This window comes from Pongo abelii, chromosome 2, assembly GCF_028885655.2.
Source record: "Pongo abelii isolate AG06213 chromosome 2, NHGRI_mPonAbe1-v2.0_pri, whole genome shotgun sequence".
Taxonomy (NCBI): domain Eukaryota; kingdom Metazoa; phylum Chordata; class Mammalia; order Primates; family Hominidae; genus Pongo; species Pongo abelii.
Genome location: NC_085928.1, coordinates 107,982,800 through 107,992,744, shown reverse-complemented (window position 1 = coordinate 107,992,744; position 9,945 = coordinate 107,982,800).

Genomic DNA, 9,945 nt, shown 5'->3' with positions numbered 1-9,945 from the left:
GGCCCTCAACCCTAACCCTTGCCTGTGCCCAGTCACTCGCTCTTAAAGCACCCATTCACATTGATTAGCTTTATTGCTTCCAGCAAATGTTGACATTCACACCTGTAAAGTCATCTTCAAAGCCTTGGGGTCAGGGTTCACCGCCATATGCAGCAGTTTGTGGCGCATTCATTGTTGCTGCCATTTTCTAGTTTTGGAGACCAAGGCCCAGACAGGTCTGAAGGAAATAATGTATACAGTGGTCCATTTCCAAGACAAAGTGCCTTGAATCGGCTTAGGTCAGCAAACTGCAGAAGAAACAGGATGTGCTAGGCTCCTGCTTGGATAGCCAAGGCCTGCTTGTCGGCCTCCCCTTTCCTCCCGCTTCCCCCACCCTTAGTTGCCCTCACCTGAACCAAAGAAGTTTAGTCTAAGGTAAAAGTTTACTAGTCTGCAAAATAGCTTGCTTTGTCTGTTCTTATCAGCCTGCCCAGCTACTTAGGTCATAAGTCAAATACTTAAAGAGCCCCTAAGCTAACCAGGATTGCAATGCATTGCGGGCTGCAATAAAATGCATCAAGACAACCCTAAAAACAAACAGACAAACAAACAAAACACCTGAAGCCCCTGACTAACAATCAATAGGCAACATCCAGGAAGATTGGGAACCGGGGGAGGCACCTGCGTACTAGGGTATAAATTGCTTGTTGAAACTTTGCTGGGTGTGCCTGCATGCCACACACCCGATCTTGCAAGACCATTATTAAAAGTCTCACTTTCGCTATTCTCAGGGTCTCTGAATCCATTCTTTGGGTTTGAATGGGGGAGTTTGTTTCTCAGGAGCCTGTATTCCATCCATGAAGATGAGGTGGGCTCCAGGCTGCATTAGGGAACTCATATATTCCCAGAAGAGGGAACAAAAGCAGTAGAATGAATTGCAGCTGGGAAGACTTTGGTATGATAGATACTAGAACTGCCACTCTCCAGACAGAGGGGTAAAGAAAGCTGTGGGGCCAAAAGAAGTCCAGCTCAGCCACATAGGTGGACCAAGATACCTTGTAAAGGTGCAAGTTTGGCCTCCTCACTATCCAGCCCCTGCACCTCAACATGCACGGTGCATCTGTTGACCACAAAGACATTTCTTCATCATGGCCTGGCAGGACCCGGAGAAGACTCTTTACCTCATTTTACAAGTAAGAAAACTGGGTCTCACAAAGGAGAACTTACCTGCCCAATACATCCATGTTTTAAAATAAACTTTTTATTTTGGTATAGTTTTACAGTAAAGTTACAAAGACCGTTCAGAGATTTCCCATCCACCTCTCATCCAGTTTCCCCCATTGTTACCATCTTACGTTACTATGGTATATTTGTCAAAACTAAGAAGCTGACATAGATAAGTTACTATTAACTAAATGCCAGACCTTATTTGGATTCCATCAACTTTTCTATTAATGTCCTCTTTTTTGTTCCAGAATCCCATCCAGGACACCACATTGCATTTACTTGTCATTTGTCCCAGCCTCCTCTGATCTGCTGTGACAGTTTTTGAGTTTTTCCTTAATTTTAATGACCTTAACGGTTTTGAGGAGTACTGGTCAGGCATCCTGTAGAATGTCCCCCAGTCTAAGTCTGTCTCATGTTTTTCTCGTGATTAGACTGGGGTTACAAGTTTGGGGGAAGCACACTACAGAGGAGGAGCACCCTTCTTATCACAACCTATTAGAGGGTACATTACATCCACACTGGTGATGCTCACCTTCATCACTGGGTTAAAGGTAGTATCTATCAGGTTTCTCTACTAGTTACTCTTTTTCCCTTTCCATACTCTGTTATTTGGAAGTGAGTCTAGCCTACCCAGAAAGAGGATGGTAGCGGCTGAACTAAGCCTCATCCCCTGGAGGGAGGACTGTCTAACATGCTATTTGAAATTCTCTTAAAAAAAAAAAAAGATTTGTCTTTGTACTCTATTTATTCAATCATTTATATCAGAATAGCCTCACTTACATTTAATAGTTTGGGTTATAATACAATACAATACTATGTTAGTTATTTTGTTGTTCACATCGTTCCAGCGTTGGCCATTGGGAGCTCCTTCAGGTTGGTTCCTGTGTCCCTCTGATGTGTTCCCATCCTTTTTGTTTTTGAGTACTTCCTTTCTTTCTGGTGCTACAAGATGCTCCAGGCTCTTGTATTTTATCAGTCATTTCTCCAAGGAGCCTTTGCTTCTTTTATTGGAGAAAGGTATTTAGAAACCAAGATGTGAGCACTGGAGTATCATTGCCTCTAGGCCCTCTCAGCAGACTGAGCCAGGTAATATATGCATACATACTAAATTATTAGATATACACATATCCACATTGTTTCTGTATCTATCCATCTGTGTATAGACTGAGCTTCGTACTGATGTCTCCAACTGTAATCCCATCTCCAGGATTCATTCCAGCCTTCCTTTCTTGTTAATCTGTAACTTTCCTCTCCCACAGTGTGAACAACCTGGCCCACCTTCTATCATGCATTTACTTATTTGCTCATCCCCAGTACACCCGTGAAGCTGTTTCAGAATCCTTAACCTGGGTACCCTTATGTAAAATAAATTTATTGGCCGGGCACAGTGATTCACGCCTGTAATCCCAGCACTTTGGGAGGCTGAGGCGGGTGGATCATGAGGTCAGGAGATCAAGACCATCCTGGCCAACATGGTGAAACCCCATCTCTACTAAAAGTACAAAAATTAGCTGGTCATGGTGGCATTGCCTGTAATCCAAGCTACTTGGGAGGCTGAGGCAGGAGAATCAGTTAAACCAGGGAGTCGGAGGTTGGGGTGAGCCGAGATCGCGCCATTGCACTCCAGCCTGGGAGACAGAGCAAGACTCTGTCTCAAAAATAAATAAATAAATAAATAAATAACAATTAGAGTACATTGTTCATAGTACCTTTCATCTTTAGCCTAATAATTTCCAGGCAAAACATTATCTTCCAATGTTATTTAGGCCAGTCCCTTCTCTTCCCCAGCCCCCACTGGTGCGGTTATATAATGAATTTGTAATAAAGTTTATATGCTTTGTATGCATTGTCTCCCAGCTCCAAATGCATCCTTCAATATAGCATATGCGCTGACGTGGACTTCTCCAAGCATCTCTCTCCTTCTGTGAGCTCGGCAAGCTTGCTCGGTAGAGGACGCTGGAGGGACGTTGCAGGAGGAAGGGGCGCTCCTGCCATTTCCAGTGAGGGCCGCTGGAGGGCGGTCCGGGTGTGAGGATTGCGGTCTGCTGCACCTGCAGCCTGGGTGTGGCGATGACCTTTTCTGCAGCCCTCTCAACACAGACCTCGGAGTCTCCGAGCAGCCTGTGTGCTCTGCAGGCCTGCTGTCGGTGCTGGCGCCCAGACTTGCTCTCCAAGCTCCCGTCTGCCCTGTGGCCCCGAAGGTTCCATGCTGAGCTGCAGCACTTCCTGCAAGCCTCCAGTGGCTCAGGCGCACAGAAGGCCTCCTGTCCCCACTGTGTGCCCATGTCACTGGTTCCCGATTCCCTGCTCCTTTGTCAGCTTACAGACAGTGGCCTGTTGCCTGCCCAGCAAATTCCTGGCCAGCGCCAGCCTGACCAAACCGGTGAGAGTCCTCTGCTAGCAGGTGTGCTGACTGCACCTCCAAGAAGTCTGAACCCTTCCAAGCTTGTCCTTCCCTGGGTGCACTCCCTCAGCACGGGGATACAATGCAGAGTTTCTTCATTAACTCCTCTCCTGTCCTAGGATCACTCCCTCTGGGAAAGAAGACCAGCCTTGGCCCCAGAGGAATGTGTCCTAATTTTAAAAGAAGCTCAATTACTTCAGCACCTTGGGGACAAAGGCCAGTGGGATGAGAAATGCAGGTTCTGGTTGGTGCCCTGTGCCCCTGGGCTGGTGGCAGGAGCAGTGAGGCTGGTTAGCATCCCACTGTCAAACCCCAGCCTTGAACTTTCACCTGGAGCTTGGCCTGGGAGCCACTGACCATGGGTTACCTGGTCCAGGGACGTGAGACATACTCTCCACTGCCCCACAGGCAGAGCTACTCAGGCAGGGACCTGAGACAGGCTGGTCTCAGGAACAGGTTGGCCACAGCTTCAACAGTAAGAGAGCGGGGATCACAAGAAAACCAGGCTTAAAGGAACCCAAAGTTACAAATTCACTTTCTCTCCTTTGAGTCCAGTGTGTTCTCTGTTCCCTGTGCTGATCATGGCATCCTTTGCTCAGTGATACTCTTTGCAGCATTTAGAAAGGTAGGTAGCACTCACTCTCTCAAGCCTGAACTGGAAATATGCCATAGCCGGGGTAGCTCACAACCCCAGCACAGCCACAGGACCTCTCATCCACCCTCCTTTATGTTTATAAATTTCCTTATGTTCTTAACTACAAGTGCATGATTTCCTAAGTGATGGCATTGCGGTTTTGTTCCTCATATAAGAGATATTTTGTTGTGTAGAAGCTCCAGCAGCTTGAATTCTTTACTCAATGCCATGATTGTGAGATAAGCCCATGTTGATATATGTAGCTCTAGTTTAGGGAATGGCAAACCTCTTTCTGTAAAGAGCCAGATAATGAATATTTTAGGCTTTGTGGACCAAGAGGCAAATCAAAGATATTATGTAGGCCCTTATCTAGGTATAAGAAGGAAGACAAATTTCCACAAAACTTTGTTGATGAAATTCAAAATGTAATATTATAATAAAATAATAATAATCAAATCAAATTTTTTATAATACAGATCTAGAATAATGAAATTGTTTTGGGGAAAATAACATCAAAGTGACTATTTCTTATCTACTGCAAATATCCATCTTTATGAGTCATTCTTAGTTCTCGAGCCACACAGAAACTGGTGATGGGCCAGATTTGGTTGTGGGCCAAAATTCACCAAACCCTACTCTAGTTCATTCATTTTCACTGCCGCATAGAATTCCACTGGATGACTCTAACAAAAGTTTTTATCTGTTCACTGGGAGGAGAGAGGAGTGTTCCAGTTGTTTCTTTTTTAAAATTGTATTTCTATAAGTATTCTAATACATATCAGTATATTATATGTGCAAATGTTTATCTGGATGGTATATATACAAGTAGAATTGCTGAACAGGGCGTGTGTATCTTTAATCCCAAACTGTTTCCCAAAGTGGCTGTACTAATTTCTAAGAGCAGCAGCTATATTTGTCCCTGTTGTTCCACATGCTTATAAACATTTGGTATTTGGTCAGCAGGCTCTTCCAACACCCCTTTGAAGGCGCTTCATGTTTCCTGCCACAGGATTGGGAGGAGGCTGTGTAGACCAAAACCGCGTAATAAAAATAATAATCATTTATATGTATGCCTTTTTTATGCCATTGACAACAGAATTATGAAAAAAAAACAAATTTGAAACACACAAGTGACAAAAAAGTTCCAGAAGACAGAAGGACCAGGAGCAGCGAGGGCCACTGCCCACTTTGGAGGTTTTCCATTTTCGTGGCAAGAGCAGGCCCCAGGAGCTCTGCGAGTCAGGAAACTCTGCAGCCTGGGAGCACACGTGGATATCTGGTCTAGGTTCAGTAGGTGCCGCTGCCTGAGCTGCCCCGACTGCTGGGCAAGGAGGGATTTCCTGTGGCCATCCACAGACTTCCAAAGTCACATGGTCTCATATTGATTCTGGATTGTTCATTTACATAAGCCCTGGCGCAGGCTGTGAATTTTATCTCAGGGGAGTGTTGTATTTCAGCCAATGAACAGGTCAGCAGAAATGAGAACTTTTAGAATATGGAGGGCAAGTCATCTCATTGGGTTGCAGTTAAAAATTCTCAGTTGAATCATAAAACCAGTTGTTCAAAGGAAACTTTTAAAAGTCCCAGCCCTGGAAAATTCTGTTCTTAGGAATCACATCTCAGCTTCAAGGAGGAACTAAACTGGCTTATAAAACTTTTGATCTTGCATTCAGCACAGGGACAGTGTAAAAGGAAAGAAAAATAGTGGAAAGCATTTTCATTAAACTTGACCGAGAGAGAAATTTCCTTGGAGAATAAGATCACAGAGGGTAGGCTGGCCACATTTGAAAGGGAAAAGAGGCTTACCTTGACCCAAAGGCTCTTACAGTTGGGAAACTAAAAGAGGGAATTATTTAAGTGTCATTAGGTCTGAGATAATGACACACCAGCAAGCCCCAACAGAAAAAGAGGTAAGTTATCAGAGAGGAAATGGAGGATTCCCCAGAGAATGCATAGATCCAGAAAACTGTGGACAGTTGCCCTCATAAAAACTGTAATAAGAGCAATTGCAAGACCATCCCCGTCCTCCCTTCTCCCACCCCTGGAACTCCAGATTGGGATAGTTCCATACAGTTAACAGAATTTGGGACAGAATTCATTCAACATTCATTCAAATAATTACTGAATATCCAGGCACTGTTCAGATGAACAAAAATTCCCTCCTTTTCTGTCTCAAGACTGGCAGTTTCCTAGAAACCAAGGCTATGTCAGGAGGTGATTAAAAAATAAACAAATGTGGAAAAACAGAATAGTGAGAAGGAAGGAGAGTGTGGAAGGAGAGGGAGAGAGCTGCCACTTTATTGAGGGAATTTAAGGAAGGCCTCTCTAATAATTCGAGAGGAGGCCCAGAGGAACTGACAGAATGAGCCATGCTCCAGCTTATTCTGTGCAAGGAAGAGCAAGGAGGCCAGCTTAGCCAGGGGTGGCATTTGAATTTTTAAAAGAGCTCTTTAGCAGCTCTGTGAAGGATGATTTTTGAAAGAGAATACTCGGGGACATAAACCAAAATTGTCCAGTCAAATAGTGAGGACCTGAACCCAAGGAAGTGGTGGCAGGTAGGAAAAGGAAGGTCCACACTAGCACAAGTATGGCTGAAGTTGCTTCCTGTTCTTGTACCTGTTGTAGAGAGCCGGCAGGTGGGTCCAACCTTCAGGACAGCTGGGAAGTCAAGGAGGCTTTAAATGCCAGTGTATCATTTCTTAAGGCTTCCATGCAAAATACCACAAGCTGGACACCTTAAAAACAATACAAATGAATTCTCTCATAATTCTGGAGGCTGGAAGCCCAAAATCAAAGTGTGAGCAGGGCCATGCCTCCTATAAAGGCTGGTCTAGAGAGAATCCTTTCTTGCCTCTTCCAGCTTCTGTGGGCTTCAGGTGTTCTTTGGCTTGTACCAGCTTAACTCTAGTCTCTGCTCTATCTCCACGTGGCCTTCTCCTAGGTCTCTGTGTCTCAAATCTCAGTTTGCCTCTCCCTTATAGAGATACCTATCACTGGGTTTAGGGCCTACCCCAAATCCAGGACCGTCTTGTAATATAGCTTAGTTTTGTTTTTTAATGATGTTTGAGGCCCTGGCTAAAGAGGAGTCAGTCCACACTCCAACCACTTTTGTTACCTGGCTGTCACACTCCTGATCACTGTGCACCTGCCCTAATAATCTCAAGGCCAGGAACTGTTCCCCAGTGTAACGTCTCCGTGACATAGCTGAATTTCTGCCCCATTCTACCTCTGCTTATCTTTAAGAAACAGGACACCTGTGATACAAATTTCCCTTTGTAACCAGACCAGCTAAGACTGGTTAGAACCAAGATAGACAATCAAATGACTTCAGAAAGATCTCAGGCTTTATTATAAACTCATTTCCATGCTAAATGACCCTCCTACAAGCACCATGACAGTTGACAATCACCATGACCGTGACCAAAAGAGGCCATAAAAGGACAAAAAGGAAAGCAGCACTCCTGTTCCAAGACGTTCACCACCCATCTCCAGAAAAGACCTGAATATTCCTCCCCTCATTTCTAATGTTCAACCCCTTCATTAGAGAAATCCTTCTTCCCTCACTAGTTGAGAAGTTGATTTGCGAGCCAAGCTCCCGCTTCTCACTTCCACGGCCATTGAATAAAACTTGTGCTGCTTAAGATTCACTTTTGGTTTTGCATATTGGCTTTGCAGCACTAAACAGGAAAAGACCCCATTTGGGGGAAACCAGCTTTGTCCATAATAGTACTAGACAACTAGGGGCAGTCCCTATGCCGTGGAGCACTCAGAATTATTTAAATGAGACAATCCACAGGGAGCTCATGAAACCTAGCTAGCCCCACGCAACTCCCCAACTTCCTACCCATAAACTGTCCCTCACAGCTCCAGATGGCTGTTACCCTGCCCCCAGGCACCCTGTGTGGGCCTGCCTGGCAGCCTTCCCTTGTTTGGAGGTATAACTAACAAACAGTTCTGCCTTTTATCTATCTTCATGTCATCGTGTTGTGTCCTGCCATCAAAAGAAGCTTTAAATTTCATGAAACTGAGCTCATCTCTAGATCCTTCACTTAATTACATCTGCAGAAACCCTTTTTCCAAATATGGTCACATTCAAAGGTGGACATCTCTTTCGGGGTGTAGCAATGACTTAAGCCTTGTATACAGATGAAGTCAGCAAAAGGAATGCTAAAGTCAAGGGAGTCTGCTCTCTGTCATGTGATGCTATACCAGAGTCAGGTTGGAAAGTAGCCCCGTTATACCAGGTTAATGAAACTTCCTTTAGGCCGGGCGCGGTGGCTCACGCCTGTAATCCCAGCACTTTGGGAGGCCGAGGCGGGCAGATCACAAGGTCAGGAGATCGAGACCATCCTGGCTAACACAGTGAAACCCCATCTCTACTGAAAATACAAAAAATTAGCTGGGCGCGGTGGCGGGTGCCTGTAGTCTCAGCTACTCGGGAGGCTGAGGCAGGAGAATGGCGTGAACCCAGGAGGCGGAGCTTGCAGTGAGCAGAGATCCGGCCACTGCACTGCAGCCTGGGCAACAGAGCGAGACTCCGTCTCAAAAAAATAAATAAATACATAAATAAATAAAATAAAACTCCCTTTAATGAGATATTATGGTTTGTAGGGCATAACTTTTACCATGCGTGGCCTTAGGTCTTGTTTATAAATTGGTTATCTTATTGCAACAAACAGCCTATTTTGTCAGGCTTATGATCTCTGTTTTAACCTCAATGCTGGTCAGTTGTCCCTAAACTCAAAGGGAGGGAGTATGATAAGGTGTTTCCAACCTCCCCTCCTGTCATAGCTGGGAATTTAGTTTTTCAGGTTTCTCAGGGGTCCCCTTGGCCACAAGCGGGTCCATTCAGTTGGTTTGGGGGCTTAGGAACTTATTTTGAGTTAGCAGTTTAAAATCAACACAGTGTAACAACTATTTACATAGCATTTACATTGTATTAGGTATTATAAGTAATCTAGAGATCAATTAAAGTATATGGAAGGATGTGCATAGATTATATGCAAATACTATGTCATTTTATATAAGGGACCTGAGCATCTGAGGATTTTGGTATCTGCAGGTCCCTTCCACCTGGAACTGAGGGACAGCTCTAATGCTGAGAAACAAAACTGGCTTGGAAAGAGGGGAGACCCAGGACTTAAGCCTGCTGAGGAGCTAAACCCAAGGGCAAGAGCTGCAGGCAGCTGGGCTGGAGAGGACGAAGGAGGTGGATTTGTTTCCAGCTGCTCTGGAAGACCTCCTGATCCCCCTGCATCTCCAGCCTCTTTTCCTTTTTCCTCCCTGTTCTGCTCCCTTCCTTCCTCTCCTCCTCTTGGGAGGTGGCCAGGGACATAGGTCAGTGCATGGCTCCGAGGAAGACACAAGCAGTTTGTGGATGGGTCTTGGGATGCGGACACCCAGAGTCTTGTGCACCTTCCTGGAGTGTTGCCCACTCCAGTACCCACTCCCTAATCTCCCCTCTTCCTCCTCCTCAATCCTCTCTTGCAGGAAGCAGAGGATGGAGAACCCCCTCAGGAAGGAGGACAGTGACTCTGGGTTTGCCTAGGGCTACTGGCCTCTCACCGACCTGTGCCCTTGTACCTGTCACCTGGGCAAACAGTGATTGCATCAGCTTTGGTTTCTCATGGGTGGGCAGCCTTGGCTGTCTGCCGGAACGTAAAGAGCATGGAGCAAGGACATGGGAATCCGAATCCCGTTG